We start from the raw sequence: 20161 nt of genomic DNA, 5'->3' as shown, positions 1-20161 counted from the left end.
AAAATATGCTGATGCATGCTCAATAATCCAGGTAGAAAAATCCAAAAAAGTTCAATCTGGTCCTCTGGACATTCAAAAAAAAACAAAAAACAAAACAAAGCAAAACAATATAGAAACGTTTCGTCTCTCATCCGAGAGACTTCCTCTGTCTGAGGTGCTGTATACAGCTCAGTCCCTTAAATAGCACCTTCCCAGCCTAAAATACCTAAAATATGAGTTTATAAGATTAGCTATTAATCAATTTTTTTTATTTAAATTTACATTTTCCTCATGGTCCCAATTTTTATTATTTATTTTTTTTTGCAATTGTGGGGTGTAAAGAAAAAGGTCATTTAAAGGAAGCAAAGATGAGCGTGTGAGTGTGTGTTTGACAGAACGTGTTGACGGTTCAGAACAGAGGAGGTTTGATCTGTGCTAATAAATCAGAGCTCCCTCCGCTCCGTCACTGCTGAACTCACCCGGGGTTCTGCCATAAACCGTTATCAAATGCTTGACGAGAGCAAAACAGCTTCCGTTTCAGTCTCTGAGCAGAGGAGCACACTGAGATGAACTTCATTTTTTGATCGAGGAAGACACAGTTTCCCTCACAGATGAGCTGAGAGCTGAAAAGCCAGAAAAAAACCTGACATCTAGTTGGCAACACAAAGGCCAAAACACACTTAGAACAAGACAACGTTCATCAAGAGACGAGCGACATCGATGAAAATTACACCTTAAATGTGATTACCAGAGGCTCAGCTGACCTGACTCATGTCTCACCAGAACCACAGTCCACAAGTTCCTGTCCCTGAATAATGCAGCTACAGACAGCAGGGGTGGTGGGGCCCCGTTGGCGGCGTCAGGGACCCCACAGGGGTCAAAGTAATGTCACGGCACACCCAACAGCCCAAATAGAAGATGAGGTGAAGCGTGTCTAAAGGATGGCGTCCGGCAGCAGAGGCCTCGCCTCTGCGAAGCAGACAGAAATCAGGAAACACACTTAGTGACTCGGTGCTTCGCTCCATTACCACTCGCCCCCCATGATGGGGAAGCGGAGGACAAACAAATAGCTGCTGAAACCGAACCAGCAGTTAGGGCGGTGTTTGCCTTATATCTGACAACACAACGTTTTTGGTTTAGGTTTGGAGTCTAATTCAAGATGGCTGCCACAGCTGAGCTCAAATTTGGTGTGGCAGCAGCTGAGACCTAGCCCCTGCACATATTCTATGGGTTCACAGATTGCACAATAACTTTGTTTCAGTTTCCCTTCATCCACTTGTATTCAGCTTTGTCTGTCTGTTAGCAAAATATATCATGAACTGCTAAATGAGTTTCAATGGAAGGAAACAATATGTACATTTATAACCAATTCACTTTTGTTCCCAATCCAATTCAAGATGGCCGCCACAGTCAACTCATCGTAGCGAACACAAAAATGGGCTTAATTTAGTAAAGTGTTATGGATATTGTGTTCACATTTGTTGTGTGTTTTTGTAGCTGAGAATCGTTCACAACACATACTCCAAGTGCCACTCATTGCACAAGTGTTGTGCTCTCCGTTGGAGACAAATGTTCTCACTTCATCGCACTTCAAAAAGGAGCCACACTCGCTGGTGCCCATGTCCGGCAGTCACTGTGTGAGAGGTGGGGCACACCCTGGACAGGTCTCCAGTCCATCACAGGGACACATCGAGACAAACAATACGAAAAACCATTCACTCTCTCACTCACACCTAGAGACAATTTAGAGTTACCAATCAGTCTAACATGTATGTTTTTGGTCTGTGGGAGGAAACCGGAGTACCCGGAGAAAACCCACACATGTACGGAGAGAACATACAGACTCTACCCAGAAAGCCCCCCCTCGGCTGGGATATGAGAAATAAAAAAATATATAATTTGTGTATTATAACATTGTTTTTGCATGTTTGCATGGTTTCAGAGGTTTATGTTGCATAATATTCTGTTAAAACCCATTGTGGTTAGTTATAAAAGTTACATTTTTTTGTTTGTACTAATAGTTCTTGTTATTTCAATATACATACTTTCTATGTATACGCAGACAAGGAAATGCCTCATTTTGCACGGAGGACGTCATTCCCTCAGTGTATGAGGATGTGGGTGGAGGACTTTAGTTCCCCTGTGATGAAATCATTTTGCCTGCGAACACAAAGGCTCTATTTTTATAAAAAAAATCTTCTTCTGTCTGTGTTTCTTTTCTTACCACCAAGTGCTTGCTTAGGTCAACACTAGTAGTTCAGTTTCTAATAAAGGGGATAGGACACCACCCATTGCAGTGTGTGGCTACATTCATACCCAACCTCAATCAAATATGTATCCTGATGCATGTTGCAGGTGGGTTTCAAGGTTTGCTGGAGTTGGGAAAGATATGCAGAATAAGAAACACCTTTTTTATTCTATGTACAAAAGTAGTAATTCACACAATTTTAGGACTAACAAGCAATAATCATTCTTAATCACAAATTAAACAGTAATATTACTTAAAAAATACATGTCACCTTCAGCCTTTAATGATATATATTTTTTCAAGCACAGGTGATGTGCAATCTGTGCTCAAATTGTGTTTTGGTGATGACTCTTAGCTACTACGACACCAAATGTTAGCTTAATAGCTGTAAAACTGACTGACTTATGGCGATTTTTGTGTTTTCTCAGGTCAGTTACCTGTAGTGGACATGTGGCTGTGGCTGAGTGGTTGGAGCAGTTGTCAGAGTTGGGGGTTCGATTCCACCAGCAGTCACATGCCGAAGTGTCCCTGGGCAAGACACTGAACTCCTCATTGCTTCTGATATGTATCCCATTAGTGTATGAATGTGATAAAGCACTGATTAGTCTTTGTATAGATCTAGTAGAGTGCTGTAGGAATGGGTAAATGAGGACACAGATTGTCTTGTAAAGCACTTTAAGTATCTTGTTAAGATAAGTACAGTCCATTTACCATTTATGGACAATTATCTAGATATACAGTATAGATGGGGGCTGCTGTGTCAGAAAGACTGAGAGAACAACCAGTATTAGTACGGTCTCCACTTGGACTGTTTCAGGTACGACACACTCTGAATGTAATCACAGCATGGAAGATGCTAGTGTGCGTTCATGAATTAAAGTAATTAATGTTAGAGTTCAGTTTACTGCTAGTCTTTCGTTCATTCTGTGCTGGTATTACTTTACTATGAGTCAGAGGTTGTGCTACATTCATGATAGCCAGTTTTGTAATGTACTAGAGCAGCTTGCGTCCATTAGTATAGGCTGCTAATGCTATGGTGGGTAATGTGCGGTTGTTTGTGTTACTAAAAATAGATCTACATAATTTTCTATAGTTCTGGTTAAATACAGCAGAGTTTACACACTGTGTTGCTGTAATAATCTGGCTTCATGTTGCTGTAATAATCTGGCTTCATGAAACACCATAGCACAATGACTGCTTCGCTAAAGGTTTTTAATTAAGTAGTTGAAGCTTTGGATGCTAAACAACAGACTTATATCTAATCTAACGATCATCTAAAAATTATAGAGAACATAGTTGCTGGTCAGTTACATGATCATCTACAAAGAAATAATCTGTTTGAATAGTTTCAGTTAGGGTTTAGAGCTTATCATAGCACAGAAACAGCACTAGTAAAAGTCACTAATGATATTCTCATGGCCTCAGACAATGAACTTGTGTCTATACTGGTCCTGTTAGACCTCAGTGCTGCATTTGATACAGTTGATCACAACATTGTACAAAGTACTACAGAGGCTTGAATATGATATTGGGATTGCAGGAATGGCTCTAAATTGAATTACATTATATTTAGCTGATAAATTCCAGTTTGTAAATTTAATTAATCTTCTTCTTACATCAAAGTTAGTCATGGAGTCCCTCAGTGTTCAGTGCTTGGACCAATACTCTTTACCTTGTACATGCTTCCATTAAAGTTAAACATCATGGGATAAATTTTCATTGTTATGCTGATGACACACAATTATATTTGTCCATTAAACCCAACGAATCCAATCAGCTACTTAGACTACAAGCATGTCTTAAAGACATAAAAACCTGAATGACCTGTAATTTTCTGCTTTTAAACTCAGACAAGATGGAGGTTTTAGTTTTTGGATCTGAGCATCTTAGGAATAATTTTTCAGTCTTTCTCCCTCCTTGGATGGCATTAATCTGGCCTCCAGCTCTAATGTTAAAAATCTTGGTGTTATTTTTGATCAGGACATGTCTTTTATCCCCCACATTAAAAACGTTACTAGAACTGCCTTCTTCCAGCTGTGTAATATCGTTAAAATTAGAAACATCTTATCTAAAAATGATGCAGAAAAACTGTTTCATGCATTTGTCACGTCTAGACTGGACTATTGCAATGGTTTGTTATCTGGGTGTCCAAATACTTCTTTAAAAAGTCTTCAGTTGATCCAAAATACTGCTGCCAGAGTCTTAACTGGAGTTAGTGGGAGAGATCATATCTCTCCAGTTTTAGCTTCTCTCCACTGGCTCCCTGTCAAATTCAGAATATAATTCAAAATCCTACTTCTAACTTACAAAGCCCTCAACAACCTAGCTCCATCTTATATTCGAGATCGTATTGTTTCATTTTTTCCTAACAGAGCACTTTGCTCTCAGACTGCAGGCTTACTTGCGGTTCCTAGCGTTTCAAAAAGCAGAATGGGAGGAAGATTTTAGATCTTTCAGTTTTCAGGCTCCTCTCTTGTGGAACCAACTTCCAGTTTCTGTCCATGAGGCTGACACTTTGTCCAGTTTTAAGACTGGGCTTAAGACTTTCCTTTTTGATAAATCCTATAGTTAGAGTTGGCTTGGGTTTCCTGACCTATTCCTTATATGCTGTTATAACCTTGGACTACTGGAGGACAAACTGACCTCATTTCATCAAATGAACAGTTATAAATGCCTACAAATGAATAGTTTGTATTTGTAATTCTTTCTTAAGATGTGAGATCTTTTTGTCTTTCCTCCTAGAGAAAACTGACTGCAAGAGGTGCAGTTTAATGTAAAATTTGAAAAATTGACTTATTATAGAAATAATGCACCACCGTCACAACTGGACAATGAGAACTTTGGAAAGTTAACCATTGTTTAAGAATATATGTATATTGCACTTCTACACTGCAACTGTTTTAAGAAAATTTCAATAAAAAATAAGTTTAAAAAAAAGTGCCTGTGCAAGATCTTTGTCTTCTGAATCGTATATGTCTAGTGATATTTCTTACCAATTTAAAAAACAAACAGTACTTTCACAGCTGTTACAAATTATTTTCAACTATCAGAACACATTAAGGAGATTGTGTGAGTCATTGTGATGTAATTCTGCTTGGTTGTCACTGCCCAGGGGCGGCCCAAGGCATTCGCAAATAAGCGGCTGCTTAGGGCCCAGGGGCCACTAGGGGGGCCCCAAAGTGGAATTAATTTTTTTTTAATAGTAATGATTTCTATATGACTCTATTTAATATTTTAAGTTCAGCTTTTGCAAATTGTTGCATACATTTACATAGTTTTAAGAACTAATTATTTAACTTTAAATTTCTATTTTTTAATCATTTTACGTGGTTTCAAGTAATTGTTCATTTACATTATTTATTTCCGTGATATTTTATTTTTTTATTTTATTTAATTTTGTCTGTTTTTGCACACTTTATTTTTATGCATCTAAGTTATTTTATTAGTTGTTTGTTGTTGATCTTGCATTACAAATTATTTTGAACATTACTGTTGCAGTTCTTTGGAACCAACAATCATAAATCAAATGACACATTTGTTGCAAAATACTTTGCATACTGGGTTTTTTTTTTTCTTCTTTTGTTACTTTTAGTACCACTAGGTGACATTTACGGGCAGCACGGTGGCACAACTGGTAGAGCTGCTGTCTCTCAGCGAGCAGGTCCCTGGTTCAAACGGGGGGCCTTTCTGGGTGGAGTTTGCATGTTCTCTCCGTGCATGCGTGGGTTTTCTCCAGGTACTCCAGTTTCCTCCCACAGACCAAAAACATGCATGTTAGGCTGATTGGTAACTCTAAATTGTCTCTAGGTGTGAGTGAGAGAGTGAATGCCTGTTTGTCTTGTTTGTCTCTATGTAGCCCTATGATGGACTGGAGACCTGTCCAGGGTGTCCCTCGTCCCTCACACAGTGATTGCTGGACATGGGCACCGGTGACCCCCGTGACCCAAAATGGAAGAAGTGGGTAAAAGATAATGGATGGATGGATAGATTACATTTACATATAGGATAATGTAAACAGGGCTGTCAGAGTTGCAATGAGTTTATGTTAGGTGGGTGAATGATCTGATCATCTGATCGTTGATTGCAGTAATCCACATTATTAACAGAAATAGAGGGCCCCAAAACAAATTTCGCTTAGGGCCCCATGGAGGCTTGGGCTGGCACTGTCACTGCCAGTGTGAATAAATGAGGGAATGACCAAGAAAAACTAAATTTAAGGCAACTGGCCATTTTTTGGGGGGTGGGGTGGCGTAATTTTCTGGGCCACCCCTGTATAAACAATGATCTCAGTCTGGCCACCCTTATAAACGTGTCTGGCACCGCCACTGGGGGGAGTTTGGCGGGGCACATGTGTAAAAAGGCTTGAAAACTGTGTGTATTCTGCTCGTATATTTTGGATCATGCATGCCCTCGTGCAGCGAGTCGCACTCATGCGTCATATGCGCAAGCGCGCGCGCGCATTGGCCACTTCTGAGCGGCGGGGAGAGCTCCCTGTCGTCTCCTGCCTTTCAGTACATGGAGCCGAACCGAGCCGCCGCATGGACCGAGACTAACCCCGAACAGCTCACCGAACCCAGCCCCCCCAACCCCTCCCGACAAAGAAGAACCCGAGGAGAGCGGGGCGAAAGAAGAGGAGGAGGAGGAGGAGAAGGAGGAGCGGGGTCTTTTCTAACAAGAGAGGAGATTTAAAACCAGGAGGGAGAGAGCGGGGCTGCCCAGGACTCTCAGCCCGACTGACCGGGTGGGGAGGAGGGGGTGGGGGGGAGAGAAATCACCGTCATCTGCGCTCCCAGCCGCGGGATGAAGGTGGGTAACTTCCCATTGTGTTACCGCAGCATCTCTCATGGCCTCTGCTCACATGCACGCGCGCGCGCGCACACACACACACGCTGATGTTTGCTCCTCTTCGGGCTCAACCAAAACAAAACAAGCGGATTTATGGATTTATCCCGACACCTCCTCTCGCAGGGACAATGCGCTGCAGCGGGACTGATGCGCGTGCCATTTGGAGAGTTCACGGTGATTCATTTCTCTTGATTCAGCCCAAATCCAGTCTGATCTGGGCCAGATCATCTGGCCCACTTTTGTTGGTGGGAGACCTCATGAGAGAATATTTGCATTTCTGCAGGGCTCGTTGTGTAGTTTGCTCTAATTCTCTCTATTTGACCTTATTTCCACTGATCTTGTCTTAATGGAGGAACACTTGGTATGGTATAAAGTTTATTCATTTTAAAAATACGAAACAATTCCATAACTATATAAAAAATACAAGAGATTTAAAATGAAAGGCAGCAGAAAGAAGAAAAAAATCTTATTATATCTGCCTCTTTTTTCAAACAATTAGTTCAGTCATAATAATCTTCAAGTAACAGAACAAAACGAATAACTCTTTCTAATTTTTCTAATTCTAATACAAAAACTTCACTTCAGGTCCAGATGTTTTATTTTTGTCTTCAGGGTTCAAACATTAAATTAAAGCAGGGATCCCACAACTGGGCTAAGGACCTGTATATTGTTTGGTACCGGCTCACATTTAAATAATACAAACTTCTCTTTAAATTACTATATGGTATATATGCATGGGCACGTCCAGACATTTTTCTAACGGGGGACCAAATGGGCACCCCTGACAAGATTGGGTACACCAAATCCACAAGCCTTAACAGATTTTATTGTTTTGTTATTTGATTATTTTTTGTTAATGATGCTGTTGTCATATAAAGCGTGATATGGGAGTAAAGGTAAAGGGCTACTTAGTTTTTGTCAGGAACAGCTCAATCACTCAAACTATTTAAATGTGCTCATCTTCAACCCGCTTTTTGTTGATTGATTTTTTTAAATAAAGCGTTTTGTTTAAAAATGAATTCAAACCTACTTTTTGATGTTTATTAAGTTTTATTCATCTCAAATATCTAAAGCAAAATTAAAAAAAATCCACACAAAAGCCCTGGAGTCAAGGATAAGATCAGCTGAGGAGGACCGTTGGGGGGGCAGTAAATATATAGTGCTAGTCATTGCCCCCTGCTTTCGTGGCACCCCTGACGTTTGTGTGCGGGGTGTTTTATTTTCAAATACAACCACTTCCATTTGCACCTTCTTTCTTGCGCTGCAATTCATTTAAATTATTCCTCACACATGAGCAAACCAGCTCAACTGGTCCGTGGGAGCGTTTTCTTGTGTGAAACTGGTCCACGATTCAAAAACCATTAGGGAGCGCTGCATTAAAAATCTTAGGGTCAGTGACGCTCAGCTCAATGTGGACAGAAACCTCAGCGTTAACCACTTTTATATTAAAAGTGATGATAGGGCTCCAACAGTTTCAGGGGCCCACACCTAAATCCTGTCCTGAGCATCGACTCTCATCTGGATGACTGCTTTCTTCAGTTCAGTTAGGTTGAAGTGCACGTGAGAGACGTGCACATCAATTCACCTTCATCAGAGGAAATCTTTGGAAGAAGGAGCTGATTTCCAAAACGCAGATTTCCATTTGTTTGATTGGCTTTGTTCTTAGATTTAAATGGGCTGAACCTTCCCCATCTGTCCAGCCGGATGCTGCCCCATCACTCTGAATTATAGCCGTTTGTTTATTTCAGCAGCTTATAACAACTTGTAAATCCTGGTTCTCATGCAGAAAACAAAAGAACAAGGATAGAAAAAAACAGACAAACCTTTTCGGTTATGGGGTTTGTCTAAATTATTTCTAGAGCAGAGGTCGTTCATCTGTTTTGCATCAAAGGTAGGTTTTAAATAAGATATCTTTCACATACAGTGGTGGGGGGAAGGATGTTCCAGCAAAAGTTTTGTTATAATTTTTGGGGTAAATATTTTTTTAGCTTGTACATTAAAAGATAATTGCGACAAGAAAGAGGTGCAAATGGACATTCTCACTTTTTCAATAAAATGCTCTGCAGATCAGTCTATTTAAAAATCATCCATCCATCATCGTTTACCAGCTTCTTACTTTTTGGGTCACTGGTGCCCATATCCAGACATCACTGTGCGAGAGGCGGGGGACACCCTGGACAGGTCTCCAGTCCATCACAGGGACACATAGAGACAAACGAGACAAACAACCGTTCACTCTCTCACTCAGGGACAATTTAGAGTTACCAATCAGCCTAACATGCATGTTTTTGGACTGTGGGAGGAAATCCACGCATGCACGAAGAGAACATGCAAACTCCACACAGGAAGGATTTGATCCAGCGACCTGCTTGCTGAGAGGTGGCAGCTCTACCAACTGAGCCACCGTGCCCTAAAAGTATTTTTATAGATTAAAAAAAAAAAAGTTTATTATTTCCGCGTGTTCTGGTACCAAATGATCCATGAACCAGTTCTGGCCCTTGGTCTGGTAATTGGAGACCCCTGAGTTAGTGTATTGTTTTATCCAAATTCAAGATTTGAACAAAGAGACTGGCTTTATATTTAAAATAAGTTGGTTTTCAATCATGACAAAACAAAATTAAAGATGAGGCACCAAGTTAAACTGCAAATAAAATGTTTTTGCTCTTTAGATCCAAACACTTGAATAGATAAAAAAAAAAAATTCTAATGGTTGAAGGGAGACTAGCCTTTTTAGTTTTCATGATTATGTCAGGATTTGTATTTTTTTAATTTTTTTATTTTTTCATCATTTATGTGTGTATTGTTGGGTTTTTCTATGCTTTGTTATCAAGTTTGTTCTTTTTGTGTTGTGATTCTTGTGTTTGGTTCGGCTCCTCGGGGTTTCTCTGTTCCACCAGTTCATTCTCCCAGTCTTTTTCTGCGGTCAGTTGCTGCTCCTGTGTCTGACCACACCTGTTCCCTGTTCCTATCAGCTGCTCCTCATCAACTCCTTTCTATTTAATCTTTACTCCAGCTTCAGTTGAACGTAATTTTGTTTACTCCACAGCTGCTTCTCCTTGCACTTTCTCCTCAGTTCATGCTTTTTACAGCCATGTCAGCCTTTCGTCTTATTAAAAACAAGCTCCTTGTGTCAGTTTTCCTTCTTGGATTCAACCGTCGCAAGCCCTGACCTCACTTTGCAGTATTTGTTTATTTTGGCTGCGATTTAGTCTGCTCTTCTATATCGGGGTGAAATCTTACCGGTATGCATCGTTTAGCTCGTGAGCTCAGACCTCTGTATTCCCTGAGAGGAGTTTGTTTTTCATGAGATTCTTAAACCTGCCAGAAACATCTGCCTTAACCCATTCCTCTGCCAGAGTCCATGAGAATTATGATTTCTTTCTTTATTATTAACTGATGTGGAGATATGTTGTGGTGCGGATGCAGAGAGGTTGTCCTCTGATAACACTTCTACGCAGGTCACGTTTGTTAGCCATAGAGCGATTATGGTTTTTCAATGACTAATGGGCATATTTAGCGCTGCTTTACACAAGGTGCTGACCCTGCTGTGACCTCTTCAGTGTGGAAAACTTCATGACCGTGTTACGCTCCCACTAAATAGACTTTTCTCTGCCATTTTTCATGTTCTCCTACTTGCTCACCACGCTCAGTACACCTGCTCTTAGACTGCGTCAGAATGCTGCTACGGCAAGGCCGTGGGAAGTAAGGGTGCAGAGGGTGCTGCAGCAACACCGCGATGGAAGCTAGAAGATGTGCACGTCAAGTAATTAGAATTAATTACTAGAGATGCACCGATCCGATACCAGTATCGGAAAGATATCGAAAAAACGTCTGGATCGGGTATTTTTTCATTAATTCATTCACCCTGACAATGTGAGCGATCCATGACTCAGCAGATCTATTCCCTAGAATTCTGTGCTTTGTGCTCTGAGTGACGTCACGTTCTAATGTACTGACTGAACAAATTAAAGTTGTGTTGTTTTTACATTTATGACCGAGCTTGTGAAGCTCTCGGTGTGTTTAAATGTGCTGTTATGGTGCAGAGCTTTCAATAAATTTGTAATTCAGTACATGCATGTCTGCGTTTAACAAAACAAATGTTTTAAGTTAATTCAGCACTGGGTTTGTAAGCTCAATCGTCCAGGTAGACAACAAAAATGGCTAAATCATGTAATGTGGACCTGTTTCAGAAACGGGTCCAGATGACATGATTTAGCCATTTTTGTTAATTCAACAGTGTTTTTCAGATCGGTATCGGATCGGTACCGGTAGACAACTAACTGTGAATATTGGTATCAGATCGGAAAAAAGGTGGATCGGTGCATCCCTATTAATTACTTAGCAAAAAAAATTATTAAAACACATTTTGATAGTGCTACATGTGTACAAATTCCTAAAAATATGTAGAAATATTTGAGTTTTGTTTATTTGGCGTATACAGTAGTCCCTCGGTACGTAGCGGTTCGACATTCGCAAACTCACTCTTGCGTGGGTTTTCAACGTAAGATAGTACACAGTAGCTATGTTTACATGGACATAATCGGATTAAACGGCCATTCGGAATAAAAATGTGTCCTGTAAACGCCCCATTCGGATTATTCTTTGTTGACTCAGCTTGATCTGAATGAATTTGTAATCAGAATGAGACGGGTGGTTTATGCCGATTTATAATCCGAACAATGTGCATGTAACCACTTAATCTGTTCTTTTTTTTCTGATCGTGGAAAACTGACATGACTGCGCGTGTGCGACCTTTGTCAACCTCACGTATTTCCGCCTGGCTAATGCTAATAATATTAGCATGTCAAAGAATCAAAACTGGTCTGTGAGCGAGACAAGATTTCTACTAGAAACTTTGAAAGAACTCAAAATGATCTGTATTACCTGTAGCTCAGTCAGGGAGTGCAGTAACATCTCCACCGTCATTAAAACCTGTCACGGGTCCATTATAGGTGCTCAGGTTTGTTTACGTTCATCCCAGAAGTAGAACTTCTTCTTCTGTGTTTTAGTAATATTTTTAACTCTGCGCATGTAAATACTTCTGTTCAGAATAAAAGCCCGCTGCATGTAAACGTTCGTCGTGAACAGATTGTGCCCATGTAAACGATACATTCGAATGATTTAATCTGAAAACATTTCAATCCGGTCAAAGAATTTTGCGCATGATGTAAACATAGCTACAGTTTCCCGGTGGCCTGGCCTGCTCAGTGATGGCCGAGGGGGCAGGGGGTGGGATCTGTCTTTCCCCATCGCTTCTGTGGAAGCGTCAGTGAGGCAAATACCATGAGTGAGTGGCATGGATTGTTTAAAATAATCAAGCGCGACCAGAACTGAGCTGACCCGACCAGAACTGAGCTGGGATATTTCCCGAACTGGGACATTTCCTGAGCTGGGGCCTGGTGCTCCCAATGGCCAGTCCACCTCGAGCACTGATTGGCTCAGTAACTATAGTATCCGTCTGTCTGCTCTCTTTTGCTCTTCTCTTTTAGAGCATTTAAAGAGTTAAGAACATTGTTAAGAACATTGCAAGAGTGTGGGAAGGGTTTATAAAGCCTTAAATATATATATAAATGCTTAAATAAATAAAACGTCTCTACTTCACAGATTTTCACCTATCGCGAGGGAGTCTGGAATGTAACCCCCGCAATAAGTGAGGGACTACTATATGTGGGCTGTGCAATATATTGCAAATTTATTGCCTATATAATATTAGTGTAAAGTTAATATTACAACATTACAATAAGGCTCCCCTTGTAGAGGCTAATAAATTGTTTATAGATATGTTATTAATTCCTCTATGAACACTTTAAAAATCATTAATAACTGCTTATTATGCATTAATAAGAAAAAAAGAAAAAAGTAAATAAAAAATAATCTTTGTCTTGAAAGGCGACCTCAGTCTTTTCTGTCGAAACAGCAACCTGAACATCCTCTTTCTGCTTCTGATTTTCACAGAAATATGAAGCTGATAAAGCTGAAAAGTTATCTACAAGAGCACAGATATGATCTTAGGTTTTACAAACCTTTGTGGAAATAACAGTAAAAACAATTGTTTTATAACGCTGTCAAGTTTTCCGTTCCATCCGTCAGCGTCCGCTGCGTTTCCTGTTTATTCCTCGGTTAGTTTGTCTCTGTAATCTCGCTGGTTGTGTCTTCAGGGAGTAGGTCATCAGAAAGAGCAAGATAAGGATACTTTAAAAACCCTTTTGCTGGTCATCGACAAGATTCTCCTAATTACTGGTGTATCCTACAAGACAGGGCTGAATGCTAAATGTGGGCTCTGTTAGGAGAACCGCAAAACAATTTGACATCAGACATTAAGAGTCAGAACAGTGACGCACGGATTAGATGCTCACTCCCAAATACAAATCCAGTTTGTTAAAGTGTGCAGTGCTGACTAAGATCTGCTGCATGGCTGCAGTAAAAGTCATCACGAGAGTCTTTTCAGACCAAGGCGTCCTTTAAAGGCCAACTGACTGAGAAAAGAGTTTATTTGTATACAATACCAGATTAAGATATCCAGTTTTGTGGATGTAAAGTGACCCTGAAGATCAGAGTTTTAAGACTTTGAGCCAAAAAGGCTGAAGTGTTTCCTGCTTCTTTGGGAACAAAACAGTGCGATAAGAGAATATTTGAAATAAACTCCACCATTTATCAAAGACACAGTCATGGTGTTTGAGAAAAAAACTTTTTTTTGTTGTTGAAATATTAAACTGTTTGAAGCAGATTATAGGTAGCCAGAGTAAGCATGAATTATCTTTATTTTGGACAAATTCCAGAAAATGACTAAAACTTTAAAGTTGAAGTCAGGGCCGGATCTGGACATTTGGTGGCCCTAAGCAGTATATGTTTTGGGGGCACTGCTTTGCCATACAGTTAAAGACACACAAAACCAAATGCTGTATGCAATTATAAACCTTATGCATAACATTTGATCTCTATGACCATGGTGTGTCATAGTTAACATAGTTTAACTGAGCACATTCACTGAAAATGCTGTATGAAGTTCAAGTTCAAGAATCTTTATTATCCCTGAGGGGCAGTTTGTTTCACAGTCAGTAGGCACACAATCCATTCTACACAAGACATTGAGACATTAAAATATCTATACAGAAATCATCACTGTTCGTTGAGAAGTCTGATCTCTACAGGGATGAATGAGTTTTTCAGTCTGTTTGTTCTACATCTGGGCTGCAGATACCTGCGTCCAAATGGAAGCAACCTGAACTCACCATGGAGTGGTGATCAGGATCTGCCAGAATCAGCCTGGCCTTGTTCACTGACCTCACCTTGTGTAGGTCCGTGAGGTTCTGTAGGACTATGCCAGCAGTTTTGCTGCACATCCTGACAAAGGTTAAAAGACACTCAATAAAACATGAATAAAACATTCTCATAAAAGTAGAATCAACATTAAAACCACAGAGCTTCTGGTAAAAATACATTCTCTGGCGGGCCGCCTTACAAAGTGAGTTCACATGGGGTCAAAGGTCAGTTTGTCATCAAGAACAGTTTCCAGATATTCATCAGCGTCACCGTTAATGACCACAAGAGCAGCAACTGAATTAGTCTTTTGTAAAATCAGTGACCATCTCCTTTGTCTTAGAAACATTTAACTTTAAAAAGAAGACTCACACCATTCAGTGAAGTCCCCGACCACAGGCCCGGGGTCTGAGTCATCACAGCTGAGAAGGGACAGGATGAAAGAGTCATCAGCAAACTTTAAGATGTGATGCTGTGGGAGATGGCTGCGACAATCGTTTGTATATAAAATGAATAAAAGGGGTGAAAGAACACAGCCCTGAGGGGAACCGGTAGAGGACGGAAGGACATCAGAGAAACCCCGTTGACCCTCACCCGCTGAGGCCGAACATTTAAAAAGTCCACAAGCCATCAGATGAGGCCAGAGTCGAGACCGTACAGCCATTGTAATTTATCTGCTAAAACGTGGAGCTGAATACAGTTAAAAGTAGTGAAAAGCAATCTTACAAAGGTTTTTATACCTTCAAGGTGTCCTAAAATCATATTTAAGAGTTCCTGTACGTCCTCCACTCCTCTACGTGAACGATAAGCAAATCGAAATGGGTCCAAATGATCTTCAACTTTTGACAAGCGCGTCTTCCGGACCAGTTTTTTGAAAGACTTCATTACATTACTGAAGAAGTCAGGGCAACAGGTCTGAAGCCGTTCAGGGACTGATGTGTTTGTGTGCGTATGGGTAAATGAGGGGACAGGTTGTGTTGTATAGCACTTTGAGTAACTGGTTGGCTAGAAAGACGCTATATAAGTAAATATAGTCCGTTTAGCATTTGTTGGTCTGAATAGTGCTTTGTGTTGAAACTTGTTAAATGGTATTAGCTCTTTGACCACTAGAGGGCTTTAAACTTAACAATTTACCTTAAATATTTCATTCATTCAACCTTTATTTAGACAGGTTAATTCCACTGAGCCTCGGGAACTCATTTACAAGAGAGAACTGATTTCTTAACAAAGAGTGATGACAACAATGAATAACAACGACAACAATAGACAGTCATTAAAGAGGCATACGAATTTGAATTTCTTTCTCTTTCTTTTTTTGTGTCCATCTCACAGAATAAAAAGAAATATAACTACATATTATGGTTTGTTTTTATATTTATTCTCTAAATTATAATGGGTAACAAGGGTAAGGCAGAAAGCTACTTAAATGCTAAACATAATTCTTAAAACAAAATTTCAAACTCTAAACTGTTTCATTCAGTAAGGAATAGGACGCACAGTCCAAGCTCAACAAGACAAACACGTTTTTACAAAAAACAAAATGCAATGCGCAATCATAAAACTCTTCAGAGAAATAAGAAAATAATTAGAAACATTTAAATTAAATAAAACATGTAAAATATAGTTTAAAACTCTACATAAATAAATAAAAAAAATACTGTGGCCTAATCACTTCTTTTTTAAAATGTCTGTTCCTTGTAATGGCAAATCTCATCAGACTGTGGGTCTCTTTGCTTGTATGGAAGCAAAATCAGCTCTAGTGTCAATCATCATATGAAATGCGTCTTACAACCTCATGGTTCATACGGACAATGGTCAGTCCACTCAGCCTTTCTTGTCCCGTGGAGGAGCTTAGGTTTGTTTCGATCAGTTTTCGCTTTGAAAAACCTTTCAGCTGATTCCACATGCAATGTGCAGGCTATTCTCAAAGATACCCAAAGGTTTGGATAAAGTCCAGTCAACTGTTTTTAGTGGATGAAGGTGAAAAGCTCAAAACATATTGCAATATCTTTATTATTATCATTATTAATATTACACCTTTATTTTACCAGGGGAAAATAATCCCACTCAGATTCCAAACCTCTTTTTCAAGGGAGACATAAGATCACGATCAAGACAGGCAGCAGTAAGTACAATTAAGGTACGTACTGTAGTTACATGTTAAATTACAAACAGGAAAAACAAAACAAAACATGAGAATATGAAATACATTACTCTACATTACTACAAACCAAGTATAGCATATGCATGTAATATCTCCTCAGGATCAATTTAAAAGCTTGCAGTCTGTTAATTTTCAGTCATTCTGCAACACATTCTATGCAAAAGATGCAGAATGAACAAAAGCCCTTTTACCCATTTTAGTACGGGTAAATGGAACTGAAAGCAACAAAAAGTCACATGAACGGAAAGAGTAAGGAACAGCACTTTTCAGTACAATTAGATTACATATGTACAAAGGTAGTAGTCCAAGTATTTCCTTGTATATAAAAACAAGCCAATGACGATTCCTTCTAGTGGCCAGAGCAGGCCACCCCACACGAGAGGATAACTCACAGTGATGTGTCACATGCTTTACAGTTAGTGATGAACCTGAGAGCATCATGACAGGCAGCATCAATCATATGGAGATAGTGAGCAGAAGCAAAAGATCTCCATAATCCAAAAACAGTTAAAAATGTTGCAGCTACAAGCCACTTTTTAAAATTGAAAGTAAAACAAAACTTATTTCAAAAATAAAACCCCAACTTTAACCTCAGCGTCCGTACACGTTTTTCTAAAAGTGAGGGAGTTTTCAATCAAAACACCAAGGTATTTATACTCGTGAGCCACTTCTATTTCATTTCCCTCTGAGGTGGTCACTGAGTGGGTTGATTGCTGGATTTAGAAAACAAAAGTTTAGTTTTATCTGCATTAAGAACAACCGTCAATTGTAATAAGGTGTTCTGTATAACTTCAAAAGCTTTCTGAAAAGAATCAATTGCCTGAGCAAGAGTTGTTGCACAGCAGTAAATAACTGTGTCATCATAAATGTAAATTAGCATCTGACACATTCAGAACCAAATCATTTAGTACAGGCGTGTCAAACTCACTTGCAAAAGGGGGCAAAAATTAAAACCTTTTTCAAACTAAGGGCCAATTTCGAAAACTACATTAACTCAAATCAGATGCCCAACATCTTTTCTTGGTCACAGTTTCTTCAACAAGAGTTTGATTGGTCTCATTTGATGTTCTCTATTGTACTTTTGACATCAAAATCAAAGATTACTGAAAAAAAATCTAGATTTTACGTTTCACATATCATCTTGAGGACCAGATAAGATGTCAACGAGGGCCACATTTGGCCCCCGGGCCTTGAGTTTGACACATGTGATTTAGTAGATAATGAATAAGAGGGGACCAAGAACTGACCCCTGTGGCACCCCCTTGTGGACAGTAACATAATCAGAACACAGACCATCACATACTGTGTGATGCACTGAGTTCTGTTACTGTGATAATCTGTGAACCAAGCAATTGCTTTTTCTGAAAGCTCTGATTGCAGAAGTCTAAGTTTTAAAATCTCATGATCAACAGACTCAAAGGCTTTAGACAAAGACTGATGCACAATGTCAAGCGCAACAAGAATGTTGTACTGTGATTTTTTTTTCTTCTAAAGCCTGACTGATATTCTGCTAAAATAGAATTAAAATGTAGAAATGTTAAATTTACATATTCACAAGAGCTTCAAGAAATTTTGGATATTGTTCTGTAGTTAGATAATATTTTTGGATCACAGTCAGCACCCTTTAATGAGGCTGACTTCCATACAGAGGGAGTTTCATTCCTTTCCACCGTGAGATTAAAAAGGTATGCAAGAGTCTCAGCAAAGAAATAAATAAATCAGCTGCCAATTTCAAAGAGTCACTTCTATCAGGACCAGAAGAATTTCTATGATCTTAACCTTTAAGGGCTTTTTGAACTTCCTGGATGGAGAAGGGCAAACATTTCAAAGGGTGACCTGTATTTATTAAACATCTAGCTACATGCTGATGGATTCAAACAGAACCATCTGGGAGTGAAATTTTGATTTAACAAAAGTCACAACTCTCCCACCTGTTTTGGGTCTATCAATACGATGAACAGTGTAACTACACATGTTAGCAATAGTTTTGGTCAACCATGTTTCAGAAATCACGACAATATGTTGAGTTGACACAAATTCACACATTGCGGTTAACTACTTTGAAACCAGATAAGGACTTAAAAATCCAATGGTGGCTGGATACGCTGCAAATCAGAGCCTGGATTAGATTTAAGATGAGCAGATAAAATTAACAATAAAACAATCAACATTCTCTGTTTAGTAACTTTACATGGTAAATATGAGACATGGTATCTTGGGATGTGGTAAAACTGTGCAGGATTAACAAGTTCTGAAATGTAATTAGGTCTCTGGGCAAGCTGATAGGTTTACACCATATGCCAGCTGAGATGGTGGTAGCACAGATTGCTCAGTGGCCAAAGGACAAGTGTGTCCATGAGTGATAACCTGTAGGTTGAGCACATTATCAGATGCACTCACCGTGGAACACATGACACCCAAAAATCCCACACATCCAATAAAGAGATTTAAATGATGAAAAAAGCCATTATCCACAATTCTCAGAACTCATCAAATGCAGAAAATGTAATCAGGTAGCCCAGTCCCAACATGGTCCAACAGCTTCAGCCAACACCTCAGGGCCCGGTGGAGTCCAAAAGCTTCCACAATACCTCAGGACTTGGTGCGATCCAGTAGCTTCAGCTAACACCTCAGTCACCCTTTGAAATGTTTGCCCTTCTCCATCCAGGAAGTTCAAAAAGCCCTTAAAGGTTAAGATCATAGAAATTCTTCTGGTCCTGATAGAAGTGATCCGTACTCTTTGAAATTGGCAGCTGATTTATTTTATTTATTTCTTTGCTGAGACTCTTGCATACCTTTTTAATCTCACAGTGGAAAGGAATGAAACTCCCTCTGTATGGAAGTCAGCCTCATTAAAGGGTGCTGACTGTGATCCAAAAATATTATCTAACTACAGAACAATATCCAAAATTTCTTGAAGCTCTTGTGAATATGTAAATTTAACATTTCTACATTTTAATTCTATTTTAGCAGAATATCAGTCAGGCTTTAGAAGAAAAAAAATCACAGTACAACATTCTTGTTGCGCTTGACATTGTGCATCAGTCTTTGTCTAAAGCCTTTGAGTCTGTTGATCATGAGATTTTAAAACTTAGACTTCTGCAATCAGAGCTTTCAGAAAAAGCAATTGCTTGGTTCACAGATTATCACAGTAACAGAACTCAGTGCATCATACAATATGTGATGGTCTGTGTTCTGATTATGTTACTGTCCACAAGGGGGTGCCACAGGGGTCAGTTCTTGGTCCCCTCTTATTCATTATCTACTAAATCATATGTGTCAAACTCAAGGCCCGTGGGTCAAATGTGGCCCTCGTTGACATCTTATCTGGCCCTCAAGATGATATGTGAAACGTAAAATCTTGATTTTTTTTCAGTAATCTTTGATTTTGATGTCAAAAGTACAATAGAGAACATCAAATGAGACCAATCAAACTCTTGTTGAAGAAACTGTGACCAAGAAAAGATTCAGCTAACACCTCAGACCTCAGCAAAAAGCACAGGCTTCAAAACGGCGTTTCACAGCAGATAATTCCAGTTTGAAGGCGAGCCAATCCTCATTTTCTCCCACCTCTTCTATTGACTTAACTTTAAATATTAAAAGTGAATAAACTTTTTAAAAAGACAAGAAGAAGAAGAACAGACACAGAGAAAGAAATGCTGCCA

The 20161-nt window shown here is 39.5% G+C and overlaps 1 protein-coding gene across 1 annotated transcript in view; it reads left to right on the top strand.

Annotated features, from left to right (window-relative positions):
• The first annotated feature begins 7006 nt into the window (after window positions 1-7006).
• Window positions 7007-20161, top strand: part of LOC119415786 (galactose-3-O-sulfotransferase 3) — a 38397-nt gene continuing 25242 nt past the window's right edge. Inside the window, exon 1 of the mRNA XM_037682959.1 lies at window positions 7007-7033. The gene's annotated coding sequence lies outside the window, so the exon portion shown is untranslated. The remainder of the gene's footprint in view (window positions 7034-20161) is intronic.

Source organism: Nematolebias whitei, chromosome 1 (genome assembly GCF_014905685.2).
Source record: "Nematolebias whitei isolate Nwh7 chromosome 1, NemWhi1, whole genome shotgun sequence".
NCBI lineage: Eukaryota > Metazoa > Chordata > Actinopteri > Cyprinodontiformes > Rivulidae > Nematolebias > Nematolebias whitei.
This window is presented reverse-complemented; position numbering and strand designations above follow the sequence as displayed.